Below are 17760 nucleotides of genomic sequence, written 5' to 3'. Positions count from 1 at the left end.
TAGCTTACAGTAGTAGAGTAGGGTTAGGAGAATAGTATTGTAAAGGAGATATGGAGACGCTTCTATTTAGAGGTTATGATTTTTAGACGTGAATATTTTTTAGGCAAAAAAGTCACAATTATAAATTATTCAACTTTCTGAATGTTAAAAAGAATGCGTTCATGTATTCTTGTGTATAATGGATTTTCTGCAATGGATACTACACTTTACTAGAGGAGGAATCTTTGGTAGAGTGTACTACCCAGGAAACAAAAATCCATTCACTTGCATTTCAATGGGTTTTGAGGTTTTCTGATTTGCGTATCTGCCACGGGAATTCCAGATAGCCGTCCATACGTGAGAGTGAGTTTTGAATGAGAAATCAACTTTTTTTAATCGCCTACGTAATTTTGTTCTCGGACCCATTCAGTAGCGATTATGAATCAGCATAAACCGATAGAGGAACCATAGTTCCGATAGAAACTTATTAATGTAAATAAAACAAATTTAATTCAAATATTTTAAATTAATTATTAAAAAATAGTTCAATGGGCAACTTTTAAGAAAATCCTGGCATGCGTGTCGTCTACTTTTATTCACAGACTATTTATTTTCAGGCATTTTTTTTTATTTTGTTGAACATTTTTTTTCACATATTTGCATCATACCACTTTGAAATGTTAAAAATTTATTTATATATTTCACACATCAAAAGCTGAATTTTTTCTTGTAATTTACGTTTATAAAAACCCTCTATCACTGAAACTGAAAAATGAATATGTTACAATTTGTAGGCTATATAACACGTAGACTCCCTGCAGCCATTACCCAGGAAAAAAGATGCGATTGAACTGGAGCGCTTTAAAATGTGTATCTTAAAATTCCAGATTGACAAAGTTGCATTTCAATTGTTTTGGGGCTCTTTGAATTGGTCAGCTATTTGGACTGAATTAAATCTGCCAAGTCACATTCGGAGATTAACTCGTTCTATAGTTCTCAAATATTCTAAATAGGAGAACATAACCTCAAAAAACTAAATTAAGTTCAATTCGCGATTTACGATTGACAGAAGAATTGCAATTCGTATTCCTATGAATACGCGATTTTTCCTACGTCTAAAATCCCCCAACGGAAACAGAAAAAGTGCAAATCTTATTCCTCTCAATCGACTTAGCAAAATTTAACGAAAGCATTTATTTAACTTGGTTTTCATTATTAAATCGTTTTATAAAGTATAAATTTGAAAAAAATTCAAATTTATATTTATTTATATTTTAATAATTTATTTCAACTTCTTAAAAAATCCATCAAAGAAATCTATTTAAGTGCGTGAATTAAAATAATTTTAACTCTAGACAGGTGGACTTGAATTGCTTAAAATTAAATTTTCAAAACTTATATTCCACATGAAGGGATTGAAACAATTTATTACACATATTTTGTGAACTTATTAGAAGGAATTAAATAATCTCAAAAATTGAACACTTTTGGGGAATAGAAGACATCTTTGTGAGGTTATCTGTCGGTACAATTACAAGGAATTAAATATATTGAAAACATTTTCTCTTTTTGGGAATAGGAACCTATGCGACGGCCGCTATGGAAATAGAAATAAATTAGTTTCTGAGATATCCTATTCTTATAATGACATTTCAGACAGATGGAAAAATCGCTCATTCAAAATAATAGAATAATCTTGACTTTTACGCTGAAATCTGAAAATATTAATTTTTCTTTATTCAACTCTTATTACCGGGGCAGGTTCCCTTTGACAGAAACGAATCTGCATCATACAATTGATGTTCGATGAAGTCCGAAGAATTGTATAATGCAGATTACGCTCTTCATTATTTAATTGTAGTGAATAAGAAGTGGATGCAAGTAAATTTGAATAGGAAAATGCACATAAATTAGGAACGTAAATTAATTGGATTCTTAAGATTCAACAATGTCCATCATAAGAAACCTATTTTATACATATGTATTGCGCAAAATGAAATATCAAATTATTATAATATTTAAATTGTAATGAAATTTACATATATGTTAGTGAAATGCAATTTAATATAAATAGAAAATTTTTCTATAAATTATAATAAATTATAAAAATCACTTAATTAAATATTTGTGATTATAATAAATGTAAACATGGACGCATTTTTGGTTTGCGCATGGCGTATGTGCAGCCGCTGTCTCTCTCTTTCACAGTGAAAGAAAGAGGCAGAGTATTGCTTTTTACGATACTATACTATAATAAATATTCAATATTATAGTGCTTATAAATTTCAAAAATAAAGTTTGTCCTTTTTCTGGTTTGCAATTTTCTTTTGTGAATAGTATTATTACGATTAACCCTCGCTTTTTATTCGGTAACGAAATATTTTTTGGTGAATCGTAAAATAACCACTTCTCCGATTCAGTGGTACCTCTAACCTACGAGCAGCAATCTGCTATACCTCTTTAAGATACACATTTCACACGATTTGTAATACGATTAAAACGCTGTCTATCGTTTCTTGTTTTCTCGGTAGCATGTGCACTGAATAACTTGCATTTCACTGGAGCTTAATTCAGTGTAAATTTTATGATTCCTGTACAGGATAATCTATTGAAACCATTGTAAAAAGAGAATTACAACTAAATTCAGCTTCTATTCAAATTTAGTACTTCATACTTCTTATTCGAAGAAATTAATTCTTTAAAATTTCAAACTGCATATTCCACTCAGTTGAACTCAACCTGAGGTAACGTACAATTGGCAGATTCACACGTATCAAAAATTGCTTTGTGCGCATCGCATTTTTACCATTGGATGTGTTCTTTTAAAAACTCCGTTTCATATTGAATCTCAACCCATTCATATGCACAATAATGAATCGTAGAACACTCATAGGAATTATTTCAGGTTTTGTCAGTCTCATTCAACTCTATGCACTCAGCATTTTGACGAATGTGGAATGGCAGATTTAAAGCACTGCGCACAGGTGGCCGATTAAAAATGTGACCAACCGATTAAATTTTCATTCTTTTAATCTGCAAATGACAGATATGCAATTCAAACCGACTCGCTTTCTATCGGTTCTTTTTTCTTGCGTAATACCTGCAAAGAATGATCCCAGAATGGTTGCATCAGAGCATTATCGGCCCCATTCATCATCGACTATTGTCAATAAGTTCGCTGCAAATTACATTTATACCGTAACCTGCTTATTTTTCGAGTATTTTGATTTTTTTTCTAGGTGTGTCATATTCAAGCCACCCTTTTTCGATTTTCAAAAATCTCGTTTCCTGGAAAATCTTCTTTTAAAAAAGAACCGGAGGTTATATGAAAAAAGCAACCGTACCATTCGAAAGGTTATTTAATAGACTTTCGATTGACTTATTATTCATTCAATTTCAGTTTATAGAATCCCGGCAATCCATCAAAAAGCATTTGGTGAGCCATATGCGAGCTATCTCCTCTATAATCTTATATATGATATTGTTTTCATTTAAATTCCTCCCAATATGACTTGAAAAACGTATACTCATGGAAAATCGTAGAAAACATTTTTGCAACAAATAATTTAAGAAAGTTTTTTTTGTTTATTGTATAATATTGGAACAGCTTTAACTAATGTTAATCTATGAAACTTAGGCGATTTCAACAATTTCCCCGTTATTGACGAGCACCGGGACCGTCAACAAAAAAGGCCATTTTTTTGGTCATATTTGTTTATTTATAAACTAAATTGAGAACCTAATTCAAAAGTCAGGCTCGATAACTCTCTTATAAGTCTTATGAGCTTTTTTTTAAATTTTCTTTGTTTAAATCGGTCAATATTTGTTGGCTGTGTGTTATTTTCAGCCAAAAAATTAGCTTTTTTCCCACTGTGCGTCAACGCGGTGCGCATGTGGGAACAGTGCTGAGCTGCAAGCAGCTGCATTACGGCTACTTTACGAGCCTGCAATTAGACGATGGAATATTTTTTTATTTTGGTCAGGCTTTTAAATGGGATCTTCATGTTACATTCGTTAACATTCATGATGATTTGATCAATTTTATGATTTTTATAACAAATTTAACAAATAAATGCATTATTCGGGCATCTGTGGACGGAAAGATTCTGTTTTTTTTTTATGTTTTTAAACCATAAAATTTATCAACTTATCATGAATGTTACTGAAATTCTCATGAATTTCCCAACTGAAAAGAATGACATTGAAAGAACCGAATTTTTCTGTTGACGAATGCCTGAATAATGTATTTGTTTAAAAACTTATAAGATTAATCAACAAATTATGAATTTTGCTAAAATTATCATGAAGTTTCTGATTTATAAAAATGTGCATCGAGAAAAAGCGACTTTTTCTCTTGAAAAATGCCTGATTGCTGCATTGGTTAATTAAATTTGTTTATAATATTAACAATTATAATCTTGAATGAATTTGTTTTAATATCATATTGTTTCCATTCAAATTTCTTGCAATATAACTTGAAAAAGCGTGTAATTATGGAAAAGCTTACAACAATTTTTTTCAACAAATAATTTGCTTATAATAAACTTTTTTGTTGAATATATAATATTGGAACATTTTTAACTAATTTTACTCTATGAAACTCAGGCGATTTCAACAATTTTGCTGTTATTGACGAGCCCTGGGAACGTCAAATAGATAAAATGGCCATTTTTGTCATATTTGTTTATTAAAAAAAAATTGAGAACCTAATTAAAAAATAAGGCTCGACTATTCTCTTAGGAATCTTAACAGCTTTTTCCAAATTTTTTTGTCGAAATCGGTCATTATTTGTGGGCTGTACGTTATTTTAAACCAAAAAAAGTCACTTTTTAAAAACAAATTTATATAATTGAGAGTATTTGAAATACTGTAAAATAGTTAAATAAAAAAATGTAATTTTTCATTTTATATTTGTTTATGCTGTCAAAATTTTAATTTTCGATTTTTTAAGAAAATTCAAATAGTTGTAATGTTCATCTTGTAGGGAATTCAAAAAGCAACTTTTTTCTTCTTTTAACTTTTTTTTATATCGCGCGTTATTTGGCTTGGTCGATGTTTTGAGACCTTCTGAATCAGAAAAAATAGTTTTTACGTCGTTGTCTGTCCGTCATCGTTTTCGTTGTTGTCGTTGTTATCGTTTTAGTCTGTAATTACGGTAACATTTCAAGGAATCATTCGATTCGATTCCCCTTTGGTACACTGTATAAGGATACGAAAAGAAAGGATGAGTTCGTTAGCTAGCGTTTTTGAATAAATTTTAAAAAGTTAAAGCATCTTGAGAATTTTTTAGACCACTTTTTTATATTTGAACATTATTTAACAGCTTTTTACAGTAGACTAAAATTTGAACTATTTATCCTTATTACTTTTTTAATCAAATACAAATGACTAAAGTTATAGCATTTTCAAAATCCAAAAAACCAAATGAAAATGAACATTTGCAGCAAAAAAAGCGTGGTGTGGGAAAAAGTCTGGAAGAGAAAAACGTTATTTTCTGAAGGCCCTGCAAGATTGTCTAAACGATTTTTGAATTGTTATGAAAAAAAATCGAAATTTTAAATTTTGATCGCATACATATAATGAATTATTACTTTCTCATCCTAATGAGAAGGCATTGGTTTTATGTGAAAAATGACTTTTACGGATTTCATCAAATGTCGACCTTTTGAGACCCCCTGAGTCGGAAAAGATAGGTTTTACGTCGGTGTCTGTCGTCGTTGTCGCAGTAGTCTGTAAACACGGTAACATTTGAAGGAATTATTCGATTGGATTTCCCTTTGACACACTTCATTAAGGCCATGTGACGAGAGGGTCACGTGAACAAACCTGGTCTTCAATTTTTATTTCCCAACTTACGTCTAAACGAAATGAGGTATCGCTCTGAAAGTTTGGGAAATGAAAGAGATGGTAATAAGGTCTATGTCTCTGCTTTGTTCCGGTGGAAATTTCGAGACATTTTTTTTGAAGAACACACCAGTGGAAGTTTTCTTTCCCAACTTACGTCCACACGGAATGAGATATCGTGTTAAAAATTTGTCACGATAAAAATGAAGCCATGCAAGAATGTGTCTCTGATCCTAAATAATTAGAATATTGAAAAAAGTTTTTTTTTAATACTATTTTGGTGTAATAACGACCGTCCTGTCGTCAAACCCTGCAAGCAATTTGCAATGTTGTCAATGGGGTAGTTATGAGGTTTATATTTATCAAAGTGGGACAAAACGACAAAAATCGCTCACGAACATTATGCACAAATATTGCTAAAACTAAAGTTTGCACTTGAAATGCAAATAAACATATTTGGTCTGACATGCGTATCAGTCTGGTATCAGCTGTGTCAAAGCAGCACTAGCGCAGCGAGTAGGCAACTTCGAACTCCTAGGGGTCTTTGGGTAAAACAGATTGCATGATTACCGTCGGAGAAAGTTAAAAGTCAAACTTCTGTTGTAAAACCTAAATGTGTCCTTCGATAATCATTATTTGCATAAATAAACTTTTTTCTTCCTCTAACTCTTTGAAAGGCCACAAACGATCCTTTAATATTTATTAACATTTCCCGAACGAAATTTCTGCGTTATTTAAACTTTTATTTTTCAATATGGGTGAAAAAATATTGATCTTACGACTGACTTGATCAGCTGTTATACTCATCACATGGCCTTAAGTTATAAAAAGGAAGAAAGAGTTCGTTAGCCAGGTTTCTTTGAAGAAATTTTAAAAAGTTAGGTCATTTTGAAAATTTTTGAGACCACTTTTTTAAATATTTGAAGCTTGTTTCGACAGCTGTTTATAGTAGATCAAAATACGAGTAATTCGCACTCACTAGTTTTTCTGATAAAATAAAAATTACTAAAGTTATAGAATTTTCAAAATCCAAAAAATCAAACGAAAATGAACATTTGCAGCAAAAAAAGCGTGATATAGGGAAAATTCCAGAGAAAAAAACGTTACTTTTACAGGACCCTACGAGGTTGCCTAACGAACTTTTTAAATTTTGCTCACAAAAAATCAAAAATTTAAATTTTTATCGCAAGAAAACCAATGAAAAAGCAATAACTCCGTTTTGCAAAGAACGAAACAAGATACGAAAAGAGACAGATTGACAAAAACTGTGCATCTAAAAAAAATAGAAAAATTTTCAGGAATTACTTTTTTGTAGAATAAGTAGTTTTTGTTTTAATTTTAAAATTCAACATTGAAAATAATATAATTATATTTGGGTAGAGCGATACGAGGCAAGTTAATTAGCGAGACAAAATTGATTGAACCAAAAAAGATTTACAAATTTTTACGAATTTTTTTTATACGAAGCGTAGTTTTTAATCGTAAAAATAAGATTAAAAATATTGTTTTAAAATTATAAAGACAAGGCAATAAGAATAAGACTGTTTCAATTTCCATGCATATTATGAATTGTCATGATATAAATATATATAAATGATACATGTTTCAGCACAGCTAAGAATCAAAAACGCAAAATAAGAAAATAGTATTAAATTAATCATGATAAATACAATTTGTACTTTATTTCACAAAATCTTAATACCCAATCCAAGGCAGAGATAAATTAAAAATGTATTATATTTGATATAAACTTGTTGAGCATAATGTAGAAGTTTTGACAAAAGCTATGCACCTTGTCAAGAAGTGATTTTAACAAAGTGGATCATTTTCGGAAGCAATACAACTTTTGATTTTTAATTATTTTTTAAATTTTAAATTTTTTAAGAAAATTCCAAAATTTGTTATGACAATCTTGTAGGACTTTCCAAAAAGAAACGTTTTTCTTATCTTGACTCTTTATTATATCGTGCGTTGTTTGGCTTAAGATTTTCATTTTCGATGGAGTTTTTAAATTTTTTAAATGTTTTATGTCTGATAATTTTATTTTTATCTAAAAAGGTCATTCGGTTTCGTTCGTTCTTTCTTTTAGGACCCAAAGAATATGTCTTAAAGCGCGATTCGATCTGTTCATTTTTTCGAGAGTTAACTGACAGCGGGTTAAATACAATGCCATAGTTAAAGTTCGATTATCTTGTCGCGCATTCCACCACGTTTTTGGAGGTCTCGGTGAGCTAACCAGATAGTCGTTTCGAAATAACTTCTATTTTATTTGTAATCATTCGCGTGACTGGCTACTTGTCAGTCGAGTGGAAAGCAAAGCAATAGGGCCGTGCGCGCCAAATCCAAGTAAGGTTCACTCCACACTCGTGTTCACACTAACCTAAAAAAAAGAATTTGTATGTGTTTTTTGTTCGTGTTATATTTATGTTTTATTAGTGTTATCTGTGATAAGATAACAAAAAAAAAAACGCGAGATTAGCTAATTTTCTTCCTAATGTTCCTTCGATTTGATTCAGCAGATCATTTACAAAAGCTTTTGTTAAGCGAAATCTCGTTTGAAAATCAATGTCGTCGAAATTATCAAAAAAATTCACTCCTTCTTTGAAAATTTGCGGTCTTCTGCGGATAAATTCAAAAATGTCTTTTTCCACTTCGTCATTAGACGACCTCAGAAATTCTTCCAAAAACTTCATATTTCACAATGGCACTGCACTTTTTAGGTTAAAAGACGATTAAATCGCCCTAACCGAACAATCTTGACCGGTTAGATTTAACGGCAGTTAATGCGAGTTAACCGGCTGTTAAAAAGTGGTGGAACGCCTAACTAGCTTTAACCGAGGATTAAACTTTTAATCGAGGCTGATGGAACCGGCCCTAATACTTTCTCAACCATAAATTATGAGAATGTAAACATATCTTTCGCATCAAATTGCTGAAGCAAGTGAATCAATTCATCGAAAGCATAGACTAATAAAGATTGATAAAAAGACTGCTGAGCAAGCCCTAATCGATAACACAGCACCACAAAAAAATTGGTCTGTCCCAGAAGCGAAACCAATGTACCCTTTTGTTTTTGGGGTCGCTCAAACCGAGTATGACCTGAGAATTGCTTCATCAGGTCAGGATATTTTCTACCCTCAAAATAAAGGCTCAAATTTTCTGGATTTAAAGAATTCAGAATTATATCAATCCCTACAACAAATGACGACGTTGAATCATCACAACATGCAAGAGAGTGCAAAAACCTAATAACTTTTCACTGCTTAACTAAAATATGACCAAAAAAATGTCGCACCCTTATTCATTCCCGTAAAAACTAGCCTTTATCACCTTTTTCACCTCTAAAAACTACTCCTTTCGAAGGGATGAAAAGTGAAGAAATTTAACCTTCACTTTTATGACTTTAAGAAACAAATTTGTGGACGCACAATTGTTTCACGTTTTTTTTGTAAAATAAAAAACAAATGTTTAGCTCTCGTGCACCTCTAAAACTACACTACCCAACTCTATCCGGGAGTACCTCTTGAGAGTAGTTTTAGAGGTGCACGAGAGCCTAAATTTTTTTTTTATTTTGCAAAGAAAAACGTAAAACAATTGTGCGTGCGCACATTTGTTTCTTAAAGTCATAAAAGTGAACGTTAAATTTCTTCAATTATCATCCCTTCGGAAGGGGTGCTTTTTGGGGTTGAAAAAGGTTCAACATTTTCAGGAATAAAGACTGAACAGCTCATAACATACTCATAAAATACAACATTTTTCAATGCATTATATAACAGAGATATACATTTTTGAAAGATATAACCGTTTGAAGGGGTAGTTTTTACGGGGATGAATAAGGATGCGAAATTTTTTTTGTTATAATTTTAGTTAAACAGTGAACAGTTATCAGGTTTTTGCACTCTCTTGCATTTTGTGATTATTCAACGTCGTAATTTGTTGTAGGGATTGATATAAGTCTGAATACCTTAAATCCAGCAAATATGAGCTCTTATTTTAAGGTTCGAAAAAAATTCTGACCTGATGAAGCAATTCTGAGTTCATATTCGGTTTCACCGATCCCGAAAGCATAAGGGTACATTGGTCTCGCTTCTGGGACAGACCACTTTTTGCTGTGGTGCTGTGTAATTTTAAACGAACCTTTACCCACTTGAAAAAATAACTTATGTTTTTGAGATGATAAAAAGTTGATCTTGTCAAGGAAAGAATCGAGAATGAGATTAAGAATGAGATGAAAAATAAAGATTTTGCGTGTGAATGAATCAATGAAATTGTAAGCAATTATAGTTTAGTATTAGATATTAAAAATAGGACACAGATAATGTTAATGTTATACAAAAATTATCTAAAAATAGATGAATGATTCGAAATTTGTAAAAAAGTTTCGATAACCATAAAACTAATGTATGTTACACTTAATACTCGAAAACCAGAGGCTTCCTTAAACTATTATTCAAAGAGGCCCCTAATGAACATTTTATGAGTGACGCTGATCAGGAGAATTATAAATGTATTGTCCTTGCAACAAATGCGCATATAATGTAATACCAATCTGACGGAAGACTTCGTGAAAATATATCTTTAACGTATCAAAATGTTATAGCAAAATTTATGACAGTATGCTCTCTTGGAGATAATAAAAAAGTCGGACTTTATCAGGTCGCGTTATAATTTTACAGTGAATGGTAGCTAGAGAAAATAGGCAATGGGATTTTGTTTAAAGGGCTGATCCAAATGAATTGGTAGATCGTCAGCGTTTGCTGCCAGCATCTCAAACTGCTGGCAATCCAGGTCAAACAAACGAAATTATATCGATAATTGAAGAACTGCGTGATGCCAGAATCACAAATAAAGCAACACTCATTATGCATCTAAGTCATTACCAAGATAATTATCGACACATTTGGACGTCATATTGTGCGAGATAAAATGGAAAGTGGAGGTGCACCAGGGGTTGGATTCAAAATCACATCTGAAGGCAATTTTGATAGTGAATACAAAAAGTTGTGAAATTAAGCTGAACTTTAGAATCTAAATGAGACAGTACCTTTATATCTAACACAACGTATAATCCTTAATATAAAATATCTAAACGATATTATCGAGTTCGAATGTCACGATATTCGATTTTTATTGCTATATGCGTATGACAAGAGGCATTAGTGGGTTAGGCAGAAATGAAAAATAGTCACGATTATATCTTCTTTAATAGCTACACGCGTGTGACACGAGACATCAGAGTCTTAAAAGTAATTGAACGTTATACGTGATTTCGTGAAGACAATGATCCCAACGGAGCTGCCATGGTTTGCGTTTGCGTAGACTTTAGTGACGTGCATTGGCTACGGTGCGCGTCTGTTCTTGATTCCTAAATACGTACGTGAACTATAGCCAATGAGCGCCGTTCCATTGAAGCATGCGCAAGTATTTTGGACCACTCTTGGGAATAATAATCGAATCAAAATTCGAAGTCGATTCGATAATACGCAAGGTGGGCACCCGAGTCGAAATATAGATCCTCGATTAATCCTCTGAATTCCCTATGCTTAGAGAATTCAGGAGTATGGGTAGAGATTATCTTTTAATGTAATTTAAGTCCTCTATTAATCCTCGAAACATGCAGAAGTTTCCAATTCTGCATGTTTTGAGAATTAACAGAGAACTTAGAAGGATCCTCTTTAGATTCTCGTTAATCCTTCATGGGATGTTCCTTACTCTAATGCGCATGCGTCGTACGACGTGCGTTTTGTTTTGAAATAAGGAAAATTTTTATTCCAATTTTGAAAATAAATAATCATTACTAAATATAGAGGAATATAACACTCATCAAACTTCTTGCTTAACGAATTAAAAAAATTATATTACGATTTTCTTGAATAATAAGAAATACCTAAACTATAGTCAAAGCACCGGGGGTCGATATCCTTTTCTAATTTGTTTCAAACAATCATTATTGAAATTTATTTTAATCTTACACTTTAAGAAAATGTGATAAAAATATTTGATTCTTTATTATAATTAAAAAAAATCAAATAGAGTCTCAAAAATCATTAAAATCGCAGCATAATTTTACTCTTACTTCATTGAGAAGATTAACATTTGTGATATTTTGGTATATTCAATAATGATTATTTTTTAAGAGTATTTCAATTGTAATTTTTCCGACTTAAAAAATATATCGAAATATTTAAAGAAATAAAAGCTCTTGCAATATATTAAAGAAAATAAAGTGATTTTTTTCCGACAAAACTTTTATTGCTTGAACCATAACCAAAATTCACAACTGTAACAACTTTTGACACTATTATAATAATATAATAAACAATAAATTAAAATTATAATGGCTGTAAATACTCAGCCCATCCTATATTAATGGACGATTCCTTTTTCAGTGCTCTTTCAAACTTTCGTTTATTAGACTTCGTCACCTTCTTGAATTTATTATTCTGGTCCAAGCCCTTTTTCTCATCCAGGGCGTCTTTTGCAAAGATTTTAAAAGAATGCTCCACAGTTTTCCCTTTATCGGGGACAAAAATATTGTGAAGAGCATCAGTATCACCTGAAAACATTCATACTCAATCTTTTTAACTAGGTTATTTTAAAATAGGTAAGGATATCAAAGCAAAACAAGTATTTTGAGTGACTCGTACATGCTCTAATTCGAATTTGATTAAAAAAGAATTTTCTGTTAACTTCAGCGAGCTGCCGTAAACTCTAATTTTGAATCGTTAAAAAAGTTCTACAAAAAGTCCTCTTACTCCTTTATAATATCTTGCACTAATTCAGATAAAAATGAAAAATGCAATATTTATAAAGAAAAAAATCCCTTCACCACAAAAATAAGTGAGCCCTTGTACAACTTATTAAACATCTTTTTTATATTGACAAAAATTGGTACAGAATATTTTTAAATGGTAAAAAAGGTGAAGTTTGCTCCTTTTCACAGAAATTGCTCATATGTTTCTAGTTCTTGAACTTGTTTTTTTAAATTCTATATATGGGTCATTCCACGGCAGATTTACCCCCTAAATTTTTTTGCGTGAAATATTTTTTTTCGTTCATTGTTGAAAAATATTTAATATGTTTTTTTCATTATGATATACAAAATTTCCGAGAAATGGATTTTTGAAAATTATCTTGTTAAAAAAAGTGATCGTCTTGACCTTTTTATAACCGAAAAAGTAATTATCAAAAAATTTTTAAACTTTTAATCTAATATGCTGTTGATCCCGAACTTTAAAATGAAGTAGACTAAAAAAATACTCCATTGAGTTTTCATGAATAAATTAGACATTTTTATAAACAAATAGGGATTGCTAAAAAAGGACCTAATTTCGTTGACATTTTTTTTTGGTTCGATATTCCTAACACATTCCAGAATATACCCAAAAATTTGAAACTGGATAAATGAATAGTTGTTTGATAATCAATTTTTAATTGAAGCCTTTACACGCTTCAAGCGTATGTGCGTGTAACGGCCTCAGTTAAAAATTCATTATTCAATAACTATTCATTTCTGCACTTTTAAAATTTACAGTATATTCTGGAATGTGTTAAGAATATTAATCCGCAAAAAAGTGAAAAAATTAGATCCTTTTTCAGCCATCTTTATTCGTTTATAATAATGCCTAATTTATTTATGAAAATTCAATGGAGCAGTTTTTCAGTATACTTCATTTCGATGTTCGAGATCAACCGCATATCAGGTTTGAATAAAAAAATACGTATTAAATATTTTTCAACGAAGAACGAAACAAAAAATGCACGAAAAAAATATTGGGGGTAAATATCCCGTGCAGTGACCTCTATAAATGAACAAATGATATTGAAAAATGTCTGTATTTATTCTTTCGGTTATTCTGTGATAGTGTAATGTCGAGATGCAAATTTCGATTTACAGTAATGTGTGGCACTCGAAGAGTAAATTTAAATGCCAAACGATTAGTGTGTTCTGATTTTGAAATTCATGTTTTGGATCAAGACAATCACCCAGCGTTCGAGATCGCGTGAAATTATTGTCTAAACGTCTCGGAGGACCCATTTTGCGGTTTTTCCTCATATGAGTATTTTTCATGATAAGCTCGAAAAACTGAAAAACTTGGTCCTGATTTCAATTACTTTTTAAGAAGTAAATCATCGTAAGTTTGGCAAATATTATCGGAATTATTTTAAACTTTGGTTTACACACTAAATGTACCCTAGAGATGCCTACAGACTGAAAAAACTCTGAAAATTGCCTATTGCTAGAAAATTGTTAGGGTCTATTTAGTCTGTACATCAAAGTTGCAAACAATTCCGATAATATTTGCACAACTTACGATGATTCATTTCTTAAAAAGTAATTGAATTTTGGGAAATGTTTTTTTTTCTCAGTTTTTCCAGTTTATTATTGAAAATACTCATCTGATAAAAAAATGTTAAATTGAAAAAAGTTCCGTCTCTTCATTCTCTACGAAAATTCGATTTTGTTTCGATTATAAGAAAGAAAATTCTCCAGGCCACAAGTTTCTTTAGCCCGTATCAAACTCACAAGTAATTTTCCTTATAATAGTAAAAATTGAAAAAAAAAATATAAGAGAGTCAAGAAATAAAATAGACATCGCATTTATGAAGTACTCAGAGGCTAAATTAAGTGCGAATAAACGAAAATTATTTGCTCCGATAAATCTGATTTTTTGAAAAGATGCCCGTAACCCGATTCAGGCGCAAGTAAGTGGACTGAAATTTGTTATGAGTCGACTGACATTTTGTATAAGTCGACTTATCATTTTTACAAGTTTAGGCTTCTTAAGGCCATGTGATGTGTGGGTCACGTGACCAGATTCCTACCTTACCTACCGCCACTTTTTCTATTTCCCAACTTATATTCACACGAAACGCCACATCGAGTTGAAAATTTGGGATACTAGACAAGAAGCACTAAGAATGGTGGGTCTGGTCCTAAATTTGTATAATTATGAAAAAAGTTTATTTTTGTAAATATTTTTGTTGCTTTTTTAATCATTATTGAAATTTAGGACCGGACCCACTTTTTTTAGTGCTTCTTATGTATTATCCTAAATTTTCAATTCAATGTGGGGCTTCGTGTGCAAATAAGCTGGGAAATAAGAAAAGTGGCGGTAAAGTAGGAATCTGGTCACGTGACCCACTCGTCACATGGCCTTAACATGTTCTATAAAGCCGTCATAAACTTATCATCACTTTAAGGTACATAGAAAAACGCTGGTGTTAAATTTGTAGCAACTCAAATTTCATTAGTCTCCCAATGAGCATTTTAGAGAATTTTTAGTCTCAAATTTATTCCTCTGAACGTAGGTGCACATCTGGACATCAAGGGACAAGTATCATTTGGAGCCTGAATTTTAGCTCATGCCGAGTTGTGGAGTCTCAACTACGCTGTCAGCCACCTGAACACCTGTCAAAGCAACGATTCTTTTTGCGATATTAGACTAAATAATTATTATTAAGGAAATTAACTGAAATGATATTTACCTAATTTACAACTTACTTTCATTTAACAGTGCGTACTAGTCACTTAGAATAAAATTATAACTTCCTAATGCAACCTCCAACTATTAGGTTAGGCATGTCAATCGACATTTAAACCAAAGCCGGGATGTATAGAAAAAGTCATGACCGTCTACATATACAATAAGGTATTTTCCCTTTAATCACTAGCTAACTTCACTTCGTTGAATGCTGAGGGGATAACTATTGACCAAATGCATGAGAATCTGTTAATTTTTGCTCTATTTTTCTAACATCTTCGTAAAAAGTAATTTTTTCTGTATAAAATGATTGCAATGAAAACAATGTTACTCATTTAACATTTCAAAACAGTTTTCCAATCATTTTCTAAGAATTCTAAAGAGAAAATATTAATTATAAGCTTGTAAAATAATCCTGACAAAGCGGAACACATCTTAGATTTGAATTAGAATAAAGAGTAAAGTGCGATTTTTTAAATTTATTTTTGGAAACATAGTAAATAATATTAATGATAAAATGTGAAAAAATTTCCCAAGGAAAAGTTTGAATTGTGTAGAGTTTAATGTTACGTATTGAATTAAATTAATTTATTGGAGAAGGAGTTTCGATTGGACAAGGCAAATGAGTCAAAAACTCACAATTTTAGTTGCGACGTTTCGTTGACATGGGTTCGCTAACCTCATCAGGCTAATTTATTAAAAAATAACACCAAATTACTATCACTTACGTATACAGATGAATAATATAAGATTACACAGCACATTAAAAAAAAATTACCATTAATAATCACTAGTTAAAACATGGTTTATGTTTAACACGTCTAAAATAAATAAATAAAAGTACAGAGCACATTTTGATGTGACTAAACTGGTGACGATGTAAAGTCAACTGAAGAGACAAAATCTGGCGTCGATTTATATACAATAATATAACCGTACATACATACATACATAAATTTCTAAATAATCCTGATTTGATTTACTTCTATCTATCAGCGAAATTGATCATAAACTTAATTTCTGTAATAACGGGTAGTATATTTAACTGAGGGCAAAAATATCTTCTTTTTTATTAATATTATTAGAACAGCTGTTAATGTGGATCATCTCTGAGATAAGTCTTTTTTTATAGTTGGATTCACAATTAATAATTTTTACATCATCCCAATCAAAAGAATGATTAAAATTATATTGCTGTTGATATACAACCAACTCGGCTTTATTCCTATTCTTATGTTTATTTATTCGACTTCTTAGAGATCTTTTTGTCTCACCCACATATGATGCAGGGCATTGTTTACAAGAAAATTTATAAACTAAATTCGTTTCATCCCATTTTTCAGAAATATCCTTACCTAATTTTATTACAGAACTTAAACTTTTATTAATTATAGAAATCAAAGCAATATTTTAACTATTTAATACTTTAGATAAATTTGTAAAGTTATTGGAAAATAGAAAACAAATCTTAAGTTGATCTAAATGTGGACGAATCTGATTATTGTTTACAACTTTGTTGAGAGATTGGTATTTAATTTTATTCATGCGGATTTTTATGTTTTTATTGATGAAAAAAATTGGATAATCATTGTTGATCAATAACTGTTTAACTATTTTTAAATTGTTATGGTGAAAATTCTATTCCGATAATAATATTGCTCTGTCAACAAGATTGTACACAATATTTTTTTTTCTGTTCGATACGATGATTTGAACAAAAATTAATTAGTCTACCAGATGAAATTGGCTTTTGGAACCAATCAGTAATAATATGATTGTTATTTCTAATGAGTGTCATACCTAAGAAATTAATACACTTATTTTGTTACAATTCATAAGTGAATTTTAAACTTTTGTTATAAGAATTAAAAGTTTTTAAGACTAAATCAATATGTTTTTCTTTAATGCATAGTATCATGTCGTCGACGTATCTATAGTATAAAAGAGGAATACAATCATAAATATTTTTCAAATTTCTTAAACATTTTGTTTCCAAATCATCCATTACAATGTTCGGAAATAACGGTGAAATTTGGGAGCCCATGGGCGTACCATCAATTTGTTTATAAATATTATTATTAAAAATGACACAACATGTTTAAGAAATATGAAAAATATTTATTATTGTATTCCTCTTTTATACTACAGATACGTCGACGACATGATACTATGCGTTGAAGAAAAATATATTGATTTAGTCTTAAAAACTTTTAATTCTTACAACAAAAGTTTAAAATTCACTTATGAATTAGAACAAAATAAGTGTATTAATTTCTTAGATATGACATAGATTAGAAATGACAATCATATTATTACTAAATGGTTCCAAAAGCCAATTTCATCTGGTAGACTAATTAATTTTTGTTCAAATCATCCTATCTAACAGTTCAACAGTTATTGATCAACAATGGTTATTCAATTTTTTTCATCAGTAAAAACATAAAAGTCCGCA

At 30.8% G+C, this 17760-nt stretch overlaps 1 protein-coding gene and 1 long non-coding RNA gene across 4 annotated transcripts in view; one reads left to right on the top strand and one right to left on the bottom strand.

The window, feature by feature from the left end:
• The window catches only part of LOC117170347 (neuronal acetylcholine receptor subunit alpha-7-like), a 1604403-nt gene that overhangs the window by 858704 nt on the left and 727939 nt on the right, over window positions 1-17760 (bottom strand). The window lies entirely within an intron of this gene.
• Window positions 1-17760, top strand: part of LOC117170349 — a 371702-nt gene that overhangs the window by 313099 nt on the left and 40843 nt on the right. For 2 of the 3 annotated variants that reach the window (XR_004466769.1, XR_004466770.1), the window contains one exon: window positions 15136-15282. The exons of the other annotated variant lie outside the window; for it this stretch is intronic. This is a non-coding gene — a long non-coding RNA (uncharacterized LOC117170349). Of the gene's footprint in view, window positions 1-15135; window positions 15283-17760 lie in introns of those variants that run through there. 3 annotated transcript variants of the gene reach the window in all.

The sequence above is a fragment of the Belonocnema kinseyi genome, chromosome 3 (assembly GCF_010883055.1).
Source record: "Belonocnema kinseyi isolate 2016_QV_RU_SX_M_011 chromosome 3, B_treatae_v1, whole genome shotgun sequence".
NCBI classification, from domain to species: domain Eukaryota; kingdom Metazoa; phylum Arthropoda; class Insecta; order Hymenoptera; family Cynipidae; genus Belonocnema; species Belonocnema kinseyi.
The sequence above is the reverse complement of the archived record's forward strand: the minus strand, read 5'-3'. Positions and strand labels throughout refer to the sequence as shown.